Source organism: Notamacropus eugenii, chromosome 4 (assembly GCF_028372415.1).
Source record: "Notamacropus eugenii isolate mMacEug1 chromosome 4, mMacEug1.pri_v2, whole genome shotgun sequence".
NCBI classification, from domain to species: Eukaryota; Metazoa; Chordata; class Mammalia; order Diprotodontia; family Macropodidae; genus Notamacropus; species Notamacropus eugenii.
In genome coordinates this window covers 272,478,135-272,500,514 of record NC_092875.1, presented here as the reverse complement: position 1 = coordinate 272,500,514, position 22,380 = coordinate 272,478,135, and the positions used below count along the sequence as shown (strand labels likewise).

General features: G+C 39.6%; 1 protein-coding gene across 5 annotated transcripts in view; it reads right to left on the bottom strand.

Annotated features, from left to right (window-relative positions):
- The window catches only part of LOC140501243 (lipoxygenase homology domain-containing protein 1-like), a 680,545-nt gene extending 663,097 nt beyond the window's left edge, over positions 1-17,448 (bottom strand). For 4 of the 5 annotated variants that reach the window (XM_072604605.1, XM_072604607.1, XM_072604608.1 and 1 more), the window contains exon 1: positions 17,250-17,447. The gene's annotated coding sequence lies outside the window, so the exon portion shown is untranslated. Of the gene's footprint in view, positions 1-17,249 lie in introns of all 5 variants that reach the window. The other variant, XM_072604606.1, reaches the window with a different exon arrangement.
- Positions 17,449-22,380: the final 4,932 nt, after the last annotated feature.

Sequence of the window (22,380 nt, the reverse complement as noted above, 5' to 3'; positions counted from 1 at the left end):
GCAACTATCAGTGTGTCTCTTGATTATCAGTCAATCAAATCTTAATTAATCATTGATGAGAAAGAGATTATTTACTAAGGTGGTAGGGTAAGAAAAATTGATATAAAACATTCCCCCCTCACTGGGAAAAGTAGAGCCAAGCTTAGCGTACATATGGCTAAGAAGGCAGTACATGGTTGCTAGATATTCTTTTGCTGGAGTTCTCAATATTTCCCTTAGGTATGGCATCACATTTCTGCTGAGCTCTTTGTAGAGCCTTGAATGTGCATCCCTTCTGTTCTTGATTCTCCAGACATTGCCCAGACATTGTCATCAGATGATCTGAGAACAGAGAGGGGAAGATGGGAACTTCTAGTTCTCAGAACCTCAGTCTCACAAAGTCCTCCTCTAATCATACTGACCTTCCCTCAAAGACCTTAACAGTTCCTCAGTGTACTCACTCTCCACAACCCACTCCTCCAGTGAACCTCAGCAGCACACAAAAATGGTCATAGCCTTGTCTTGATCTTGCCATCGCCCACAAATGTACCACTCCCATGTTCAAAAACTCTGAAATTCCCTTATCTAATCACAATCTATTGGTTTTCCACCTCTCTTTCTACATTATTGTATCAAACTCTACTCTTGATCCATGCCCATATCAAGACATCCAATTCTTCAACACTCATTTTTATCTTTGCACTAGCCACTCTCTCTTCCTTTCTCCATCTTAACCATCTGTTGAACCAATTCAACTCTATACTGTTTTCCTTCCTTGAGTCCTTGGCTGCCTTATCCTATTACTGACTGTTCCCTGCCAATTCATAGCCCTAGATCACTTTCACAATTCACTTCCTTCACTCTACATAAGTGCTGCTGAATGAAGGTAGAAAAAAATCATGCAACTATTCTGACTGCTGAGTCCACTACAGATTTATGTCACCTAATCTTAACTGGGCCCTTACTGCTGCCAGGCATCCTTCTATACCTCCCTTGTCAACTCACTGTCACACTCTCCGCAGCAGTTCTTCCAAACCTTTTTAATCCTCCTCAAGTGTTCTATGGCTCCCTTTCCCTACCACCACACCGAAAAACTTTACATCACATTTTACTAAAAAAATTGAGGTCACTCACTAAGAGCTCCCTCTTTTTCCCTTCTCATCTCATATCATTTAGGTGCCTTTTGACATTATTCCTTCATCTGTCTCACACAAAGAGATGGCCCTATTCCTTGACAAGGTGAACCCCTCTATCTTCACAACCCCATTACATCCCATCTCCTACAGATTACCCTCACTGTCATCGCCATTCTGTCACTTATCTTCAATTTCTTCCTTTTTACTCTTTCTTTCTCTTCTACCTATAAACACACCCATGTTACCCTAACCTTTAAAAACCTTCACTTAATCAATCCATTTCTGTTAACTTTTGATCCTCCCATCCCTGTCAACTATTGTCCTATACTCTTCTGACCTTTGTGGCTAAGCTCAAGAAGGCCATTTACAATAAGTGCCTCTATATTATATCTTTTCACTTTCTCCTTAACTCCCTATAATCTGGCTTCCAGCCTCATCATTCAACCAAAACTGTTCCCTCCAAAGTTATCAATGATCTCTTAACTGTCAAATCCAATGACTTTTCTCAATCCCCATTCTTCTTGACCACTCTATAGCTTTTAACACTGTCGATCATCCTTTTCTCCATGATACTCCTTTCTCTCTCATTTCTTGGGATACAACTTTCTCCTGGTTCTTCTTCTACCCATCTAACCATATCTCAAGTCTACTGCACTAGATTCTCACCCAGATCACATCCACTAATCTTGGGTATCCCACCTAGCCCTCCCTCTATTGCTTTACCTAGTGATCTCATCAGCTCCCATAAATTTTATTATCATGTCAAGGCTAATAATGCTAAAATTTGCTTATCCAGCCCTAACCTCTCCGTTAATCTCCACTTCACATCTCCAACTGCCTTTCAGGAATCTAAAATTCAGCTTGTCCAAAATTGAACTCGTTATCTTCCCCCCAAAATCCTTTCCCCTTTCAAACTTCCCTATTACTTTCAAGAGCACCACCATCCTACCAGTCCCCCAGGCTCATAACCTAGGTGCTAGTCTTGACTCCTCACTACATCTAATATCCTATAACCAATTTGTTGCCAAGGCCTGTCAATTTCACCTTTACAACATCCCTCCTCACCTCTGATACTGCCAGTACCTTGTTGCAGGCCTTTATCACCTCATAGCCAGCCTATTGCAATAGTCTGCTGATTGGTCTGCTGCCACAAGTCTCTCTCCATTGCAGTCCATCTTCCATTCAGACAGCAAAGTGACTTTCTTAAAGCACCAGTCCCACTGTGTCAATAAACTCCAGTTGTTCTGTTATCACCTCAAGAATAAAATAGGAAATCCAGGGATGATGTTTAAAAATTTTAATAACCTAGTCCTGCGTCATCTTTCTTACACTTTACACCTGGCTTCTCCATGTGATCTTTGAACCAGTGACCCTGACACCTTGACTGTTTCATTCATGAAGACACTCCATCTCTAGGCTCAGGGTATTTTCTCTGGTCATCCCCTATGCTTGGAATGCTCTCCCTTCTCATCTCTGCCTTTTAACTTTTTTGACTTCTTTCAGGTCCTAGCTAAAATCTCACCTTCTACAAGAAGACTTTCCCAATCACTCTTAAATCTAGGGCCTTCCTTCTGTTATTTGTTTTCTATCTATCCAGTATATAGCTTGATTACAGGTATGTATTTTCTTGTTTCTCCTTCCTTAGATTGTGAGCTTTTGAGGGCAGGAATATCTTTTATCTTTTGCCAGTGCCTAACACCCTACCTGGCACATAGTAAGCCCTTAATAAATGCTTACTGATTGATTGAGTGAAGTAACTGATTTACCCATTCAAGGGTCCTCATTCTTACAAAGGTAAACACCATCTGCATCAGGTTGAACTCAAGGTCCCAAATGATCCCTGGTCTAGAAGTCTTTTTAACCACAGATTCTCAGTGAAAGGGTGGGATGCTTAGACCTAAAAAAAGTATCAACATATGTAGAGCAAACTTCTAGCATCAGCCATCACTTCCCCAGAAGGGGAAATAGTGTGGTGGAGTAGAAAGAATGTTAATCTTGAGGCACTGAATTTGGAATCAGGACCAGAGTCCAAATTCTGGCTCTGCCACTACTCCCCGCATGACCTTCAGTATCTCACTTTAACTCTCTAGGCCTCAATTTCTTCAACAATAATGGAGAGGAGGAGGAGGAAGAAGAGGAGGAAGAATAGAGATGAAAGGAGAAGAAAAGAGAAAGTAGAAGGAGAAGAAGAAGAAAGGAAAAGAAGGAAGCATTTATATAGTACGTTAATGTTGGTAAAGCATTGTATATATGTTATCTCATGGATGCTTAAAATGAGGGGGTTGAACAAGACAGCTTCTAAGATTCCTTTTAGCTCTAGAGCTAAGATCTGATGATTTTATGAGGGTCCTGGATTCAGAGGAATCATATAGAACAGTGCTGATCAACAACCTCTCCACATCTCTATAGCATAAGGACAGCTGATTTATATAATCAACCCAAAGTATACTCTGTTTGGCCACAGGAATATTTTGAACCCAAAAGCTCATACTGGGAACTGAAGGAATGTGTCAAGGAGAGTCATATGAAATAAGGCTGGAAAGGTAAGTTGGAACCATATTCTTAAGGCCTTTGAGAAGTCTATAGGTAATCCCAGAGCAAACTAAAAGCTACTAGTTTTGTTTTTCCTGTGGGAAGGCCATGGCCAGAACTGGGCATTAGATTTTGGCAGCTGTGTAGAAAAGATAGATTATAGAAGGTAGAGATTGGATGATGATACCCGTTAGAAAGCTATAATATTAGAAGTGAGTGGTGACAGGGGCCTGAATTAAGTCAATGGCCATATAGGTGGAGAGCAGGAGATTAATGAAGAGGATGTTTTGGAGGTAGAATCAAGAGAATGTCCATCTCTCTACTAAGCTGTATTTCTTTTTAAAACATGAAGATAACTAGTATACTGCTATATTTTACAACCGGGTTGCATTATTCTGTAATAACTCAACATAAATTATAACATTAGTTTCACTGATAGTAAGTACTAAATGGATAGCATCATAGAACAATATAGTATTTAAAAGGGTGTTTGTAAATGTGAATACATGAATAAAATTCAGTGAAATGTATTATATATTATCACTACCTAAAAACTGACATACTAATGCTCATCCATCCAACCAAAAGTCAGACTGTCTACAATACTTCAGAAAATGCTAGATTTTTTTTAAAAAATAAGAGTTATGAACTCTTCAAGTCACTAAGAAATCATATCTCTAGGACACTTAGCATTCTTAGAACATTCTAATGTTCTTTTTATTCAGTTGTGTCCAACTTTTTATGACCCCATGTGGGGTTTTCTTGGGAAAGATACTGAAGTGGTTTGCCATTTTCTTCTCCAACGGACTAAGGCAGAGGTTAAATGAATTCCCCAAGGTCACACAGCTAGTGAATATCTGAGGTCAGATTTGAACTTAGGTCTTACTGACTCTTGGCTCAGCATTTTTTCCACTGAGCCACCTAGCTGCCTCCAAGGCAAACAGATTTGCTCAGTCACAAAGCTGGTAAGTGTCTGAGATTATACCTGAACTCAGATCCTTCTCACTCCAGGCCCAGGACTTTATACACTTAGCCATCTAGCTGCCTCTAATGTTCTTCAGCTTGCCCCAAATACTACCAGACAGTATCCTATTAAAAGAAGTGTAATTTTCTTTGCTATATGTTGCATATTACATATAGCCTTGTCATTAGTCAACATTTGTCAACATCTGATAAAAACCATCTTACATTCTTTAAATAACTAGTTCAGAAGTAACACAAGAAACATAAGAGTAAGGGCTGTGTCTTTATCACTTATTAATTCATTTATTGCCTATGACTTCTAAGATCAAATAAAAATTCTTCCATTTAAAACCCTTTACATTCATAAGGATTTGTTTGTTGCTCAGCTTTAGATGATAGAAGTGACCCAATGGTTGACAACTGATTGACTCACCAATGTACTAGAAGTTCCTATGTATCCAGGAACTGGTTGGACTGCTACATTGAGGGACATGTGTGTGTATATATACATGTACATATGTATATATATGTGTGTGTATATATACATATACATGTATATATGTGTGTATATATACATATATACACATATATAGGTATATATACATGTATATATACACGTATATATATAAAATGTTATCAAACTACCAGCTTAGAATTCTCCCAAATATGCAGACAAACTTCATATAATCTAGGTATAACAAACTTTCCTAAACATAATGCTCTCATGATCAGTGAGGGGTGAGGGACTAGAACTCCAGATGACCCATGGATTCACTGCCTCTGAGGCAATCAGTTCCTATAAATCTGCAAGGTGACAACAATCAGATATAAGGACAGAGCCATGGGAGATCTCTCCTGATCAGGGCATTCATCCCACAACATGCCTGAGTCAACTCTTGTATGTCCATAGGACTCTTGGGCTAGGAAGCTACCCACCTGCATGTCTGTGAGTAACAAATTACCTGACTCATCATCTTTTGAATACTTATAGTCTTTCTCACCCACAATTTCCTCATAACAAGCTTCTCTCATGTTTCCAGCCATATTATATATTACTTCCTATCCTATATCATCTTCATGATCTTATATGGCATTCCATTTCCCACCTTCATGTGTTTGCAGTTATATCCTCCAGGCCTGGAATGTACTCTGTCCTAAAACACCATCTCTTAGAATCCCTTATTGTTCAGTCATTTCAGTTGTGTCTTAACTCTTCTTTGTGACCCCATTTGGGGTTTACTTGGAAAAGATACTGGAGTGGTTTGCCATTTCCTTCTTCAGCTCACTTTACAGATAAGGAAACTGAGGCAAATATGGTTAAATGACTTGCCCCAGGTCACACAGCTAGTAAATGTCTGATGCCAGATTTGGACTAAGATCTTACTGACTCCAGGACCAGAACTCTATCCAACATATCACCTACTTGCTCAAGTTTAGAATCTCTAGCTTCCTTCTAACTCATGGCACCAACCACATGAGGCCTTTCATGCTACCCAAGCTCCTCTCCAAAATTTTATATATGTATGTGTTGGGGGTGTAAGCTCAGTTTCATGTGGACAGTCTCGGGCAGGTAAAAGTGAGGACTTCTAAACCTCAGAGTTCTCATGAGGCCCCCCAGGGAACAGCTGGGAATTGAGGCGTGAGACCCGGGCTATCTCGTGCGTTTCCGCCTCTTCCCTGTGGGAAACTTGCTGGGGAGAGCATCCCACCCTTGAGATTAATCCATGGTCTGAGCACACCTGTTGTTGTCTAGCTAAGGGCTGAGAGCAGGCACGGTATTCAGGTGCAAACTATGCGGCGGGAGAGCTTAAGTAGGGTCAGGAAAGCCTGAAGGCGCTCTTCGAGCTGAGGGGCCCTTAGAGGGCGGAAGGTCCCTCCCCTCTCCCACTCCCATCCTCTTGCTGTACGATCCTTGCCTCCTTGGGAGGAGGATTCCTCTCTCCTGAGGAAGAATTCACCCTGCACATGTAACCAAGACCCTGAATAAAGCCTAACCCTTGTTCGACTCTAGAAAGTCTCTTCTCTCATACATTTATCCAGTTTGGCCGCCAAAGACCAAGAAAGGTAAGACTCAGGTTTCCTATCGGCCTCTAGGCCAGACATGTGTGTATTATATGTGTGTATGTATATATGTGTGTGTGTGTATGTGTGTGTGTGTGTGTGTGTGTGTAAATTGCCTCCCTCAATAAACCGTATACCCTTTGAGAGCAGATATTGTTTCATTTTTTCACTACATATATACATATATACATACATACATACATACACAGTACCCCCAACACCTAGTACATAGTTGGCATCTAATAAATGTTGGTTGATTAAGTAACCTTTGTAGCTCCTCTCCCCCACCCTCATGCAGTGCTGTGGATACAGCAGGGACTTCACAAATTTTTATAGTGTTGAATAGTAATTATGGTAATCATACTGTTCTATTCATCTGACAGAATTCTATTAATGCTCAGGTTTTACAAGCATTAAAGTAAATTCTTGGTAGCCTAGTGTATCTAAGGAGTATTTTGTTATCCTTTTATAGTTTCTCAAGATCCATGGCCATGGCAATGTCCAAGTGTTAGATAACTCCCAGAATAGCCCCAAGGACCCTAGATAGCAATCCCTAGAACCGTAGTGATAGACAGTCCTACTAAGGCTGTGCCATGAGATATGGGAGTGACATGATTGAGATTTACTATGCTTGCGCTGAATGACGATATTGCTAAACTTAACCTGTGAACTTAAGGTTGGCAAGATGCCTTCTTTGTCTTTTGCCCTATAAAGCAAGTGGGCACTGGTCAGTGAGTGGAGAAACCACAGGGAATCTGTGTGCCTTGACTGGCCCCCATCAAGACTTGAGGGAATTCAAGGGAGTGCACAAGCTGTACCTGTCTCCATTGACCCCATTGAGATATAGGAGTAGTTGCCACCCCCTTCTTGTCAGCTCCTACAAGAAGGGTGATTAGGGAATGCTGTAGGCATTGGTGTTCCCATTATCAGCAACCCTTTGAGAAGACTGGACGAGAATAAAATAAGATTTAACCTCTCCAAAGGTGTGTCTGCCTATCTGACCTATCTGATCTGGTGAACTTGGTAGAGGTTGGAGTCTGAAAACTCCAATGCCTCCTGTGTGATAGCTGTGAAACACCTAGAAAACTCAAGGAGCTGGGTATCGTTTTGCTTTCTATTTTTTGAAAAATACAAATGACAATAAGCTGATGTTTGTTGCAAAAAAAAAAAAAAAAAACAGCTTTCCAAGGGATCATGTCACTTATTCACTCCACCATCTCAGCTAATGCACTTTCTACATTGAGGGAACACAGGGAGCCTTCTCTGATGGTCCATGTCTTGAGCCTATCTTGCTTTTCCTCAATCAAACACACAAAGCAATCTGTAACTCTCCAACACGCTTTTCTGAGTTCTCAGTTATATTACAACAATTTGTCTACATATCTTAGCAGGGACCATCTTGTTTCTTTTTATCTACTCCAGTGCCTTGCATGGGTCACAAAATAAAGTGAATATGCAGACTGCCCAGTGATCCACTGCCTGTGATATTGATGACAAAGCACTGAGATCGTAAAGCATCAAAGGAAGACAAATTTATCTTCAGTCTTATTATATCATTAAGGATACTTTTTCATAGACAAGGAATCTTAATGTTGAAAGTTACATCAAGACTATCTATTTCAAACTATAATCAACTCATGAGTTGCAACACTACAAGCAAGTAAGTGGTAATGCAAGCTTTGCTTGAAGACATCCAGTGAAGTGCAACTCATCTCTTCAAGGCAACCCATTTTGTTTTTGGACTACACTAATTATTTAGAAGTTTGGTTCTGGAGGTTTTTATCCCCTTACATTGATCCAAAATCTGCCTTCCCATGGTGTCCATTCATCAATCTTAATTTTGTTCTGTGGGACAGGTAGACAGGTTTACTAAGTCCCAGGAACTTTGCTAACTGCTGGGGATACTGAGGCAAGCAAAGAGAAAAACAATTGCTCCCTACAAGGGAGTTTACATTCTAATAGGGCAAGAGGACACAAAAGAGAGCTGAAAAGGAAGAGGGAAGTTAACTAAGGAGAGTTGAGAAGGAGGTCAGAAATACAACAGGATGTTCCAAGGTGAAATGATCCCAGGCTAGGAGAAAAGATCCAGGGTGAGAAAGGTGGCAGAAGTGTGGTCCAGAGAGTCAGAAGCATAGTCAGGAGAGTAATGCAAAGCTAGGGGCCAAACAGAACAAATCTAATCTCTTATTATGGAGACTCATCTTCCTGAGTTCAGATCTGAACTCAGACACTTACTAGTTCTGTGACCCTTGGCCAAGTCACTTACCCTGCTTGCCTCAGTTTCCTCATCTGTAAAAAAAGCTGAAGGAGGAAATGGCAAACCACTTCATTATCCTTGCCAAGAAAGTCCTAAATGGGGTCATGAAGAGATGGACTTGACTGTTGTCTTCAAATGTCTGAAGACTACTGTCATGCCCCTCCCTTCAAGTCTTTTTTTCTTCTCTGGGCTAAATACCCCCACTTCTTTCAAACAGTCCTTTAAGTCTCAACTAAAATCCTATCTTTTACAACACACTTTTCCAAACTCTTCTTAATTCTAATGCCTTCACTCTCTTAACTATTTTCTACTTAGCCTGTATATAATTGGTTTGTTCATAGCTGTTTGGACATTGTCTTCCCCATTAGAATATAAGCTTCTTGAGGACAAGAACTATCTTTTTTGTATCCCCAGCATGTAACACAGTGCCTAACACATGGTAGGTGCTTAATAAATGCTTCTTTACTGATTGATTTTTTCCTCACATTACATGATTTTAATTCCCTTCATAGCCTAAGCTCAGAGTTTGGAAATGGAAAGCGTACAAACAACAGAAAGCTAAGCATTATATAATAATAATGACCAAGCTTTTATCCCATAGAAGAATTGATAAAATCTCAGTTGAGAGATTTCTCTCTCTCTTCTTTGTAGAGATGGGGGACTATGAGTATGGAATATTGCATATAATGTCAGACATGGTTGATTTTTTATTTATGTTGATGTTATAAGAGATAGATCACTGTGTAGGGGAGGAGGTTTAGAAATGAAGGCTATACAAAACCAGAAGACAATAATAAAAAGAAAAGAGGAGTCAAGATGTTAAACCCGGAAGACAGTAACTCCCTAAGTATACTAAGTAAAACCTCAGAAAAAAGAATGACTTGATCACAGAGATTCCAAAAGTGTCTGAAAAAAATGAAAGAAAGAGATAGGGACAGCAAGAGTCCAAAAATGAAATTAGAACTCTTGACTTTCTGAAAAATAGAATGGAGCAAATGGACAACTCAATGATTCCAAGAGACAACTAGAAATATTAAAGTCAAGAGACTGGTAAAATGAGAAAAATAAGGAAGGTATCTTCTATTGGAAAGTTTTCCTCTTCTAAGTGCACAGCATCACTCCAATTTACCATGAGGCCTCAACAATCGTAGAGAATATATCACACCAATCACACCTGACGGTACTTTCAAGGACTCTGGCTCCTTGAAAAACCTCATTACTATCTACCTGCCATCCTCAAGTTATTATCCTAAAGTTCTCCTCTCATTTTCGGCCAAGGTCCTATAAATAAATAAACAAACAAATAACCCCTGTCTATATTCCTTGCCTCAATTTCCTCTCCTTTACCTCCCTCTTCAACCCTGCAGTCTAGCATCATACCTCATTGCTCAGCTGAAATTCCTCTCCAAATTGACCTTCTTACTGTTTATAGAATCACAAGATTTGAGAGTTGGAAGGGAATCCAGCAGCTCACTAGTCTGACTCATTTATCAAAAGAATCCCTCCTATATCACAGTAGTAGTAGAACACAGACAACTGTCCAGTCTTACTTGAAGACCTCCAAGGAGGAAGAACCACCAGCTCTCAAGGCATTCCATTTTATTTTCTGACAGATCTAATTATTAGGAAATTTTTCTAGTGATAATGACAACATCTAGCATTTACATAGGGCTTTAAGATTTGTAAAGTATTTTATAAATATTATCTTATTTTAACCTCACAAAAACCTTAGGAGGAAGATGCTTTTATTACACATATTTTACAAATAAGGAAGCTGAGGCAAGTAGTTTTTCCTAACATCAAACCCAAATTTGCCTCTTCATTATTGCCACTCTCCTCTAGGACAAAACAGAATAAGGCTAATCTCTTCTCCATATGACAGCCTTTCAAATAATTGAAAATGGTGATCATCCCCTCTTAAGTCTTCTTTGGGATAACTATACCCATTTCATGTGTCATAGACTCAAGACCCTTCACCCTCCTGGTCACCCCACTTTGGACATATTCCCATTTATCAGTGTTCTTTATAAACCATGGTGCCAAGACTTAAATACAATCCTGCCCATAAGGTATGATAAGGGCAGAGTACACTGGACCTATGGTCTCCCTGTTTCTGGAAGCTACATTCTTAATGCATCCCATGATCTCATCAATTTTTTTGGGCAGCTACAACACTCTCCCAACTCTATACTGAGCTCCAAGTCCACTAAAAGTCTCCGATTTTTTTCTTTAGTCCACACCATGCCCCTCCCTATCTTATAATTGTGAAGCTGATCTTTGTTACCCAAGCATAAGACTACATTTATCCACAATGAATTTCATCCTATTATGTTCATTCTAGTGCTCTAGACTATCAAGATCCTTTAGGATACTAACTCTGTTACCTAGTGTGTTAGCTGTCCCTTGCAGCTTGGTCTCATCTCCAAATTTGATGAGCATACCATCTGCATCATTAATAAAAATGTTAAATACTACAGGATTGAGCAGAGATCCTGGGCACTCCACTGAAGACCTCCTACCACACTGACATTGAAACATGAACAATAACTCTTTGAGTCTGGCCTTTCAACTAGTTGTGAATCCGTCTGATTGAATGAATTATCAGGATAAGGGTATTCAGGTGTTTAGTTTATGGGCTTCCTTTCCATCTCTCCTCTCCCTTCCTTCTCCTATGTCCTCCCCCTTTTCCCCTTCCTCCTCCTCCTCTTAATAATGATAATAATGATGATTAATTTACACTTAGAGGTTTACAAAAGCACTTTAAGGTTTACAAAATGTTCTCACAGTAATCCCATGAGGTAGGCAGAATAAATATTTTTATCCCCATTTTACAGATGAGGAGAAGGAAGACTAGAGAAAAGTAAACTGCACAAGACAAGTAATCATCAGGTCTTACTGTAACCCCCGTGTTCTTTCCATTACATGATACTGCCTCTTTTTATAGAGTTAATAATAATAATACCTAACATCACTCAAGCATTTTGAAGATGCAACACACTTTTAGGTTTGTCTCACTTGATCCTAACAACAATGCTGTGGAGTGGATGTAATTTTACTTTCTCCATTAGAGGAAACTAAGTCATAGAGAGATTAAATGACTTGCTCAAGATCGCAAAGATTACAGTATCTAAGGCAAGATTTGAACTCAGCTGTTCTTGATTCCATTTAATCCCTCTTTAAATGTTCTCTTCCCTCCATATATCCTTGTGTTTGAGAGGGTAGTATCTCACAAAAAATTAAAACAACATGGTCTAAGAGAGTCACTGTTCCTAATTTAATTTCGTCTTTGTAAAAATATGAGTGCATCTTTAAAGAGCTGGCTGGAATTGACTAGAAGCTGTTTTAATGAGACTTATATGTTCATATTAAAATGGAAATTTCCAAAGTCCATATGATTCTGCTCAGGTTACTGAGATATACTCAGGTATACAACCTCCTATTGGCCAATTATAAAAGGTCCCAAGAGGCTTGAATGATAAGAAGAGTCAGGCTAAACCCCTAAACCTCAAAAGTGTTAACATCTAATTTGACATCTTTTCTGTTTGATGGTTACTTAGAACTTCTGTGACTGAGACAGTTTGGTAGAATACAAAGACAGATTCCACAATCCATCATTCCTGAAGCTCAGGCTGACACTTTCTTTTCTTTAAAGCTTATGCTTGCCGTGAGTCCGCCAGTACACAATAGCCTCTGTGGTATTTACATTTGCCAAAGGAAAAGTTAAACTGTTTTTAAAGAAAACCTCATAGATTTGTTTGCAAGTTTCTAAGGGTGTTGTTAGTCATGTGTTTTATTGCTGTAAAGTAATTCTAAACCACCAAAAGGCCAGTATCAACAAAAACTAAATGGTATAAATGACAAATGATTTAAACAGTCACTTCCTTGACTCTGAAACACATTATGAAATCAAAAGATATAGTTAAGACTGTACAAAAAAAGCTTGTTTTTTGGCATAGTCAGGTTAAAAGATTTTACCACCAATTTCATTTTCATAAAGTGAAATCAAGATCATTGGGGAGTTAGACAGAAAAGAAGGAATTATGTAGTGGACAGCTGCTGGTATCACACATCAAGATGATTGTTAATGACCAACCTAACACAAGACATTATAAAAGAATACTTTTACTTAGTTTATAAGGATTCCGTTGTCAAACAGGGCAAGGATACTGGATGCAAAATTATAACTAGGTATTCTTACAGTCAGTCAGCAGGCAGAAACCTCCTTTCTCTGTTCCCCATAGCTACAATCATCCATACTTCCCTGTCACAACTAGTCTGAGATGAGGGAGGTCCTGCCAGGCACAAAATGATGAATGAAACATAAACCCAGGGTTTTTTAAATATTTTTTTATCAAAACAGAGTCTACAGTGACTTTAGACATATCTAGTTTATATTTTCCTTTTTTACTCTTTCCCTCCTCTATTTAAAAAAAAAAAAAAACAGGGTGTCCCAAAAGTCTTAATGTAGTTTAAAGTGTAAAAGCTAAAATAGACTTATGGGATATTCTGTATAAATGTTTAATGATGTCCCTTGTCTTTACGTTGAGTAAAAGACTATTTTACAGAGAACTCAAATAAGGCAAGCACTCACAGGGAGGTCTGAAGTAGTGATACAAAGACACTCTCAAAGTCTCTCTGGAGAACTTTGGAATCAGTTCAGAAACACAGGAGACAGTGGCACAATACCACCCAGCTGGCATGCCCATGAATGGGAACAGATTTTGTGAAGACTTCTCAGGGATATGGAGTCTTCTCCCTAGAGTAAAAGAGACCTTAGGCCCAGGTTTCAATTCCTCCAGTCAGGTGATTTCCATATAAGGCTATGTAGTGCATTAGGATCAAGAATTGGATATGATTCACTAACTCCTCAATACCTAATTTGCATATGCGCGGGCAGTCTGCAGTTCTCACATAGGTCTGCCTGATTTGCATAAATTCTCAATGCCCAATTTGCATGTGTCAGCAATGCTTCATTTGCATATATTTCCAATGGCTAATTTGCATACAGTGGCATGTATTTTCAAGGGCTTTGTAAAGTCCAGGGAGTGGGAAATTTGAACCAGGTTCCAAAAGGGATTGGTTAGGTTTAACGCTTAGGATGTAAGACCTTGCTTCTCAGCCAATGAGAATAATGGTCAGCTATGGGAGTGGGATTTCCACGTCAGGGTCTATATAAATTGCCATTCTGCTTCTGTAAGGCACCTCCAGACTTCAGCTTTACTGGTGAAGGGACCACCAGCTTCTGGGGAGAACCGAATAAAGGAGATTTTCTGTTTTTACTTTGAGACCTCTGAGCAGTCAATTTGAGTAAGGGGGAGTTCATGATTCTCCCACACACCCACATCAAAGAAGGTGCTGTACTCTATGAGCAAAGTAAAATTTCAGTAGCTCAAAGAAAAAAAAAACCATGAGATGCACAAATTTGGACATCTCCACTCCAAATGTTCCTAGAGAATATTTGTCCCAACCTGTGGTAGAGTGATCCAAGATCATACTGATCTGATCAGCCACCGTCGGACACCATACATGATGCTGGACATGGACATTGTGATGTTATTTTGACCCTCTTCCAGTAGGAAGGCAAACAATTCTTACCCTACTTAAAGAGGCATCCTCTATTTTTGAACTTATTTATCTGACTCCCCTTTCCTCTATTTTTCCTTTTTAAACAGCTTTTTACTGCTATCTTTCATTTTTACATTGCCTAGATTTCCCTATACCCTTTCCCCAACTCCTTTCCCAGAGAGCCCAGTAAAACAAAGAATTTTTTTTAAAGGAAAGGAAAAAATAACCCTTTCTTTTTTTTTAACCCTGTTATCATGTCTGCTTTTCCTCTTCATCTACTTAATGGCCTGGTTTATCTGACTCTTTTTCCCCCAACCTTGATTTTACTAGCTTGTTTAACCTGCTGTCACCAGGGTAAATTCTTATATGGTCCATTGCCCTTGGGTTACTTCAACCAGCAGTTCTCAGAGGCATAGCAACAGTGTAAGGCCAAAATGCACACCCAAGTATGCATCAGGGACGCAGAAACAAAAAAGAGAAAAATCACTGCCCTGTGGGAGCTTATATGCTACTTGGGAAGTCCTTCCCTTTAAGGAGGAACTCCTTAAACTGCAGTAAGCCCTTAGACATCACTACCGCCCACCTGGCAGGAGTTTAGGATTTAGAGTGATAATGAAGCCATGTTTCAACCTCCTCATTTTACAGATGAGGAAACATCATGTAGTGAAAAGAGCGCTAGACCCAGAATCCAGGACAGACTTGAATTTGAATCCTGTATGTAAAACTAGCTGTTTAGCCAGAGAGAAATCACTTAAAACCTCTTCTGAGTTTCCTCATCTGTACAATGAGAATAAGTACCTGCCTTACAAAAGCAAGTAAGTTGAATGTCAAGGGTTTTTCAAACCTTAAAACGTTAAATGAATATGAACCATTATAATTAGACAATTGAAGGCAAAGAGTGAAATAATCTGTGTAATACAGGGTGGGGACCCTTGGGCCTCAAGGCCCCATGTGACCCTCTAGGTCCTCAAGTGAGGCCCTTTGACTGAAAACAAACTTCACAGAACAAATCCCCTTAATAAAAGAATTTGTTTGTTGAAAACTGAAAACAAATAAATTAATAAATTTGGGAGGGAAAAGGATTTATTCTGTAAAACTTGGACTCAGACAAAAGGCAGCACACAAGGACCCAGTGGGCCACATGTGACCTGCAGGTTCACATGAGGCTGCAGGTTCCTCACCCCTGGTACAGATATGCAGAAGACTTCATTTTCTCCTCTTACCAAGGGCCCTGGAAGAGCATCACCTGCCCCACCCCCTTTATATAATAGTGATGCCATAAAGTGAATAGAAGGCACAAAAATAAATGTCAACAAAAACTAAATGAGTGTTGCTATGGTGCTAACCAATTGGTTTAATAAGCCCAGAAAGAATGAAAGGTCTTACTTAGAACCAAGGAATAAAAGTGACAAGGATTGATTTTGAAAGAAAAAGATGTAAATCATGGAAATTGAGTAAATTAATCGATCTCTTTTCTCCAGTGCCCTACTACTCTCTATCCAAATGAACTGAGACTTATAAGTCTAAGCTTTCTAAGTCAGAGATCAAGAAGTCCTGGGGAGCTTTTTGGAGTGTTTCCTGAAGTCCTCCAGGGTGCCATGTATAGGAGATGCATCATCCTCATCATTAACATTTACATGTGAAATGATGTGTGCTATAAAAAGATAATATCATATAACACAATGTAATGTAAGTAAATAAATGTAACACAACGCAATATAAGTAAATGTAATATAATGCAATATAAGTAAGTAACTGAGTAAACTTTATCAAACTATAGATAAGCTACCATTTAAGATAACTGGGTGCTATAATGGATAGAGTACTAGACCTGGAGTCAGGAATACCTGAATGCAAGTCCTGCCTCAGCCAGTAATTAGATATGTTACTTTGTACAATCAATCAGTCAATCAATAAACATTTAAGTGCCAGACACTTCATTTAATGTCCCAGACAAGACCTCTCAGCCTCATTTTCCTCCTCTATAAAATGACCGTAATAATAGTACATACTTCATCAAATGAGATGGCATATGTAAAATATTTTTCAAAGCTTAAAGCTCACATAAACACTAGCTGACATCATTATTTTTATTAACCAGCACTCTGAGATTGCCAAAGTGTCTTACATACATTAATCTCCATGCTGGAAGACATATCACTAGTCATGTCATCTAGCCACAAAATGTCATCCGATGCAAGCCCTTTATTTTCATGATGAGGAATTAGGGCCCAGAGGGGTTAAGAGAACTGCTCAAAGTCACATAGGTAGTATGCAGCAGACCCAGGTCCACAGCCTATGACTTTAAAATATCTGTCTTTAATAGAAAATGCTAAAACTACAGGGAAACTTAAATCTAATTCAACCTCCAGCCCAATGCAGATGATAAAGATTCATCTACGCAAACTTCTCATAGGGAGAAAAGTTCTGACTCTTTTTCTATTAATATAATCACAATATAGAATATAGTATTATGTGTAATATTGCATATTTTATATGCATGTTGTATTTATTACATGACATAATATTATTTTTCTAGTAACATAATTAATATAGTAATATCCAAAACTAAGCTCAGGTTATCTGGCACTGCCCACATCTCTCCCATGGTGGGCCACACCAAATAAAGCACACACGATAACTAAATGCAAACTAAGAACAGTTTTTTTTTCCATTTTTGAACCCAAGTTAAACATTGATTTGAGAAAAGGAAGATTAGTAAGAGAGGAGAGAGAAATACTCATTCTCAGTAATACCTGTATCGTCCACCGATGTAACCAAATTTTTCGTAGTTACCTCCAAAATGAAATAGAGTATGGACTGGGAACAGCCTTGCAAAACCGAGGTCCTTTGTTTACTAAAAAGCCTGAATCACTTACACTGGATTTAGTTTTCATCCCATCCCCTATTTTCATTAGTTAAAAGGGAGCAGCTAATGTTTGTATTCTGATCTGATTTCCTGTGGCAACAGCAAACACTTAGTACAATTCACAGACTGAATAAGAATATGGCCATTCTTTATTTTGTAGCCTTGGTTGCCATTCAATATAATTCATGTCAACAAGCATTCATTTAGAACCTACTGGGAGCTAGGAGTACAAAGTTAGATGTAAATACAGAAGATAAAAATCCAAATTGTATCTTTCCTCAAGGTCCTGAAATTCCCTTCACTCTAACCCAAGAGAGGTCTAGCACTGCTCTCCACCCTTATGCTCTAGAATTACACTGGATGTATTTTATATTTACTTAAATCATCTCTCCCATCTTGCCCCTTGTATCCTTCTAGGGAAGGACTATCACTTGCATTTATGTTCTCATGTGGCGTCTGACACACAAGGAGGTACTAAAATCAGTACTTGTTGAATAGAACTCAAATTTCTCCCTTCCTCCCCCAACCCTATTCTAGAGGGACAGGAGAGTAGGTCTTCTTGGGGGTATGAGCCCAGTCAAACAGTAGGATGTCCACCAAGACTAGCACACGTGTTCTTTTCTCTTCAGGTCCCAGGGATACAGAACCCCAGCTAGCTAAGCATTAACCATCCTTTTCTTTGTCATCACTTTCTGCTCCTCTTCTCCAACCATGTACCTCAGCCTTACAAGAAGTATGCTAGACTGAGCTTCTACCAGCTCTCTCTGGAGAGGCAATTATTAAATTTGAGTATAAACATTTATATTTCGGAATCGATAAATGCTATATATCAGGGCTTTTCTGATGTCTAGACTTAAGAAAGTGAGGGAGAAAGTGTTAATGATGCAGTTAAACTTAAAGTGTGTCATGAATGTGATTTTTTTTTTTTAAATCTGGAGGAAAAACACGGCCCTACCTCCTCTGTATGTCCATCCTGTTCTGTCTGCCTCTTCCATAGTGCCCTCTTGCATTTCATCCTCCTGTTAACAAACTGCCCTTCATCTTAGACCTTTTTTTCCTGTTCCTCCCACCTTCTGGTACTCACAGAATTGACTTTCCTCAGAAGACACTGCATCCCTAAGTCATTCATTTCAGTATGAGCTACATTTTTCTCTCACTCCACTACATGTTCCCTGGTCCTGGAGCATGTGTCCCTGGCATACTTCTTGCTCCCCATTATCACTTTCAAAATTTCTTTCTCATCTCTATTATGTGGCAATCACTCCTCCTTTCATGTTCACACTGGCATCACCCATATTGGTGGCAGTTTAATAATAATAAAAATAATAGCTAGCATTTATATAACTCTTTAAAGATTACAAAGCTCTTTACAAATGTGACATCATTTGATCTTCACAACAGTCCTGGGAGGGAGGTGCTATGATTATCCCTGTTTTACAGATGAGAGCGCTGAAACAAGCAAAGGTTAAATGACTTGCCCAGGGTCTTTCAGCTAAGTGTCTAAAGTCAGGTCTTCCGGATTCCAAGGCTAGTAGGGCTCTATCCACTATGTCACAGTCCTACCTTTAGGTCACTCTGCTTCCTACTTTCAAGGAGTTCAGTACTGCTTTCCATTCATCCTCTGTCCTTCACTAGAAGAGTACAACATACCCCCTGATTTCCCTCAAATACTCTGGCCTTCTGTTGAAGTCAGAGAACTATAAGTTGAAGTCAGGGAACCATAATGTTGAGGTTTGGGGTACTTGGGTATGCGGGGTCCTGCCTGAATGAATTCGACCCATGCTTTCTTACAGTCAAAGAAAAACAAAGTTTATTTAAGATTCACCATATTGGGTTGACTTTTAAGAAGCCTCACCATTTGAGATGCTTGTTGTGGGTCAGATAGAATCTGAGCTAGATTGAATCTGAGCACCTTCGTGGAGACAGGAAGGATCTTATGTACAAAAAGGCTGTGGGAGGGATCTAGAGATGGTCTAGTAGTTTAAGGTGATGGGATGAGGGGTTTAGGGAGGGTCTTGAGGAGGAGTCTAAGGAGGATCTCGATGGGACTGGGGTGACTAGAGTCAAAACCAAGAGAGTGGGATTTTGATGTGATCTAGGGTGGAAAAGAGCTGGAAGCAATCAGGAGGTAACAAACAATGGAGGGATAGGGTGGGAAATGGGGGGGGGCACTCCAGTTGTGACAGACAATGGAGGGCTATAGAATGAAGGATGGGAAGCAGCCAGAGGTAATTGGACAAAGGGGTAATGAAAGGCTTATGGCATCAGGTGAATGCCAGATCAAGTGGGAAGATTCATGGAGAGTTCAAGGGAGTTCCCAGAGTCTGTACCCCATCACTTCCAATGTTTCAATCTCCTCATCTCCATTCTAGCTACCCGCAGGAACCCTGGTCACATACTTGAATTTCATCATCTTCATTTCTATGATCAAGAATTTCAAAATCTTTTTTTTCCTGTTCATTCCATATCTCAGTAAGCCTCACTCCTCCAAAAGTTATTCTTTATTCTCACTATGGCCTCTATTCCTTCTATCCCTCAATATAGTTATCCTTTCCACATTGCAAGGGTTAGGGGCACAGCACATGGAATCTGGAAAATCCAAGTAAAATGTTTTGGCCCTCCCTTCATACTAGAGAAGTTTGAATTCTTTCTTTTTCTTTTATGAGGTGTTCATAGTATCTTATCGTAAAATTTGGTTTAAGTATTTGATCATAGACCCTCAGTCATCTGCAACTTCCACAAAGCTCCCCAAAATTCCCATCTAATGTTCTTTGAAGACCCTCTATATATTGAAAACAAGATGGGGAAAGTCACCATGTGGAAGGAATAACTATACTTCCCCAAGGTAAAATAGGCCAGATCAGTCTGTTACTTCTAAGGACTTCAGAAGCCTCTCCACCCTCCTAAATGAGGAAGTCCTGGGAAGCTCACATCCTCTGAATTAGCCTGTCAAAATAAGATGAGCAGTAATTGACAAAAGCCCCTTTTCCCATTGACAGGGAGTTTTAATATCAACTAGCCTCCAGTTCCTGAGGATTGTTCCCCAATCCCACCCTCTGCCCCCCATATCATGAAACAGCACCAGTCCCTAGGTTCAGGTTCCTCTACACCCAAGGCCCATCAGACACTCCATTCCAGTTCTAGTAGCCAGGAAACATCATCCCTGACTATGCCTTCTTATTTTATGTGCCCTCAAATAGTTTTCTTTTTTGTGTGTGGTCCATGTTTCCTGGTACTAAACTTTGGTATCCCAAACCTTGCCATGCTTGATAGTGACATAAAATAAGATAATTCTAGTCCATCTAACAGTTAATTAAAGGAGGTTTACTTGTCTATTGCAAGTGAAGGGCCCTTGTTGAAACCTCGGGTTAGAGTTCCTCATGGCTTTTTGTATTCAAGTGACCAGGAAGTCATGTTAACGACCTCAGCCTTAGTCTTCTGAACCAATCAAGACCAGTCTAAATACCTTTCATGGACATGAGAGAAACTAATAGGTATTTTTCCTACCATATAGACCATCACCTCTACTTTGGCTTCACGCTCCCCCCTTCTCAGTCTCTAATCAACTCAACTTTACACTATACTCCACTCTCTAATCGCTTGCCTCTTGGTCTGTGGTTGCTCATATCCTGATAAATCCTAATCTTGGATCATTCCCACCACCTGACTTTTCTGTTTCTATTAATTTGGTGCTAATCTGGTAGTAAAGGGAGTCACAAGTCTCTACTTACTGGATCTGCTAAAAATTGACTCTCTCTACTCTATCAACTGGTCCTTCAACAAAGTAAGGCAATCTTACTCCTCCTACTATGATCTCCTTTATACTTTATCTTCTCTCCTCAAGCCTATTCATCCCTTTCCTTCAGTAAAGGACCTCGGTTCACACATTACTGAAAATAGTAGAGACAATTTACCAGGGAGGAGGTCTTTCTCCCCTCTGCAATATTTCAAATCCTCTTGGTATTATCCCCCTTTCTCTCCTCATTTTTACTAGTCTCTGAAGAAAACAACACTAACCACTCCAATTCTTCTCTTTCTCTCCACTCTCTCTCATCAACTCCTATGGATTCAAGTATTATCTCTAAGCAGATGACTTCCAAATCTGTATAGTATTAGCCTTAGTCTTTTGTCCTGCTCTCTGTTTCCAAATCAACAACTATATATTTGACATTTCCAACTGGATGCCCCATAGTTATCTTAAACTCAATATATCCAAACCTGAGCTCATTAACTTCTCCTAGCCCTAGACCAAACTTTCTTGTTTTTGTCAAAGAGATCATCAGACTTTCTGTTTGTCCTCTTCTTGTTTTACTTTCTTTCACTGCAATAGCCTCATTGGTATCCCTACCTCAGACCTTTCCTTTCTCCTATCTCTGTTCCCTCCAATCTATCTGCCACATAACTGGCTAGTTGTTACAACATTCATCAGGACAAACCTGATCCTACCTCTCCCACCTCCCAATCAGATTCCATCTGCCTCTTCCACTGTGCCCTCTGGAATCCTATTCTACTGTTAATAAACTCCTCTTCATCTCACACTTCTTTTCATGTTCCTTTTCCTTCTGGCCCTCACAGAAGATACTGGCACTCCTCCAGAAGAGACTGCATCCCTAAATCATCCATTTCAATACTGTTATGCATCTTTATGGAGGCTGGAGGATGGCAGGAGGAATCCATCCTCCACACAGCTGCCAAAGTGATATTCATAAAACAAACGGGTGACCACGCTACTTGGTTGTTTCAATAAGGTTGTTAATAGTACAATGCACAGAGCAATGAACCTGGAATCAGAAGACTTGAGTTCAAATCCAGCCTTAGATACTATCTGTATGACACTAGGCAAGTCACTTAACCTCTGTTTGCCTTAGTTTCCTCAACTATAAACTCAGAGTGACAATAATAGCTCCTGCCTTTCAGGATTATCATTATAATCAAATGAGATTATATGTATATATAGATATGTATACAGAGGGAGAGAAGGAGGGAGAGAGACAGAGACAGAGACAGAGAGAGAGGGG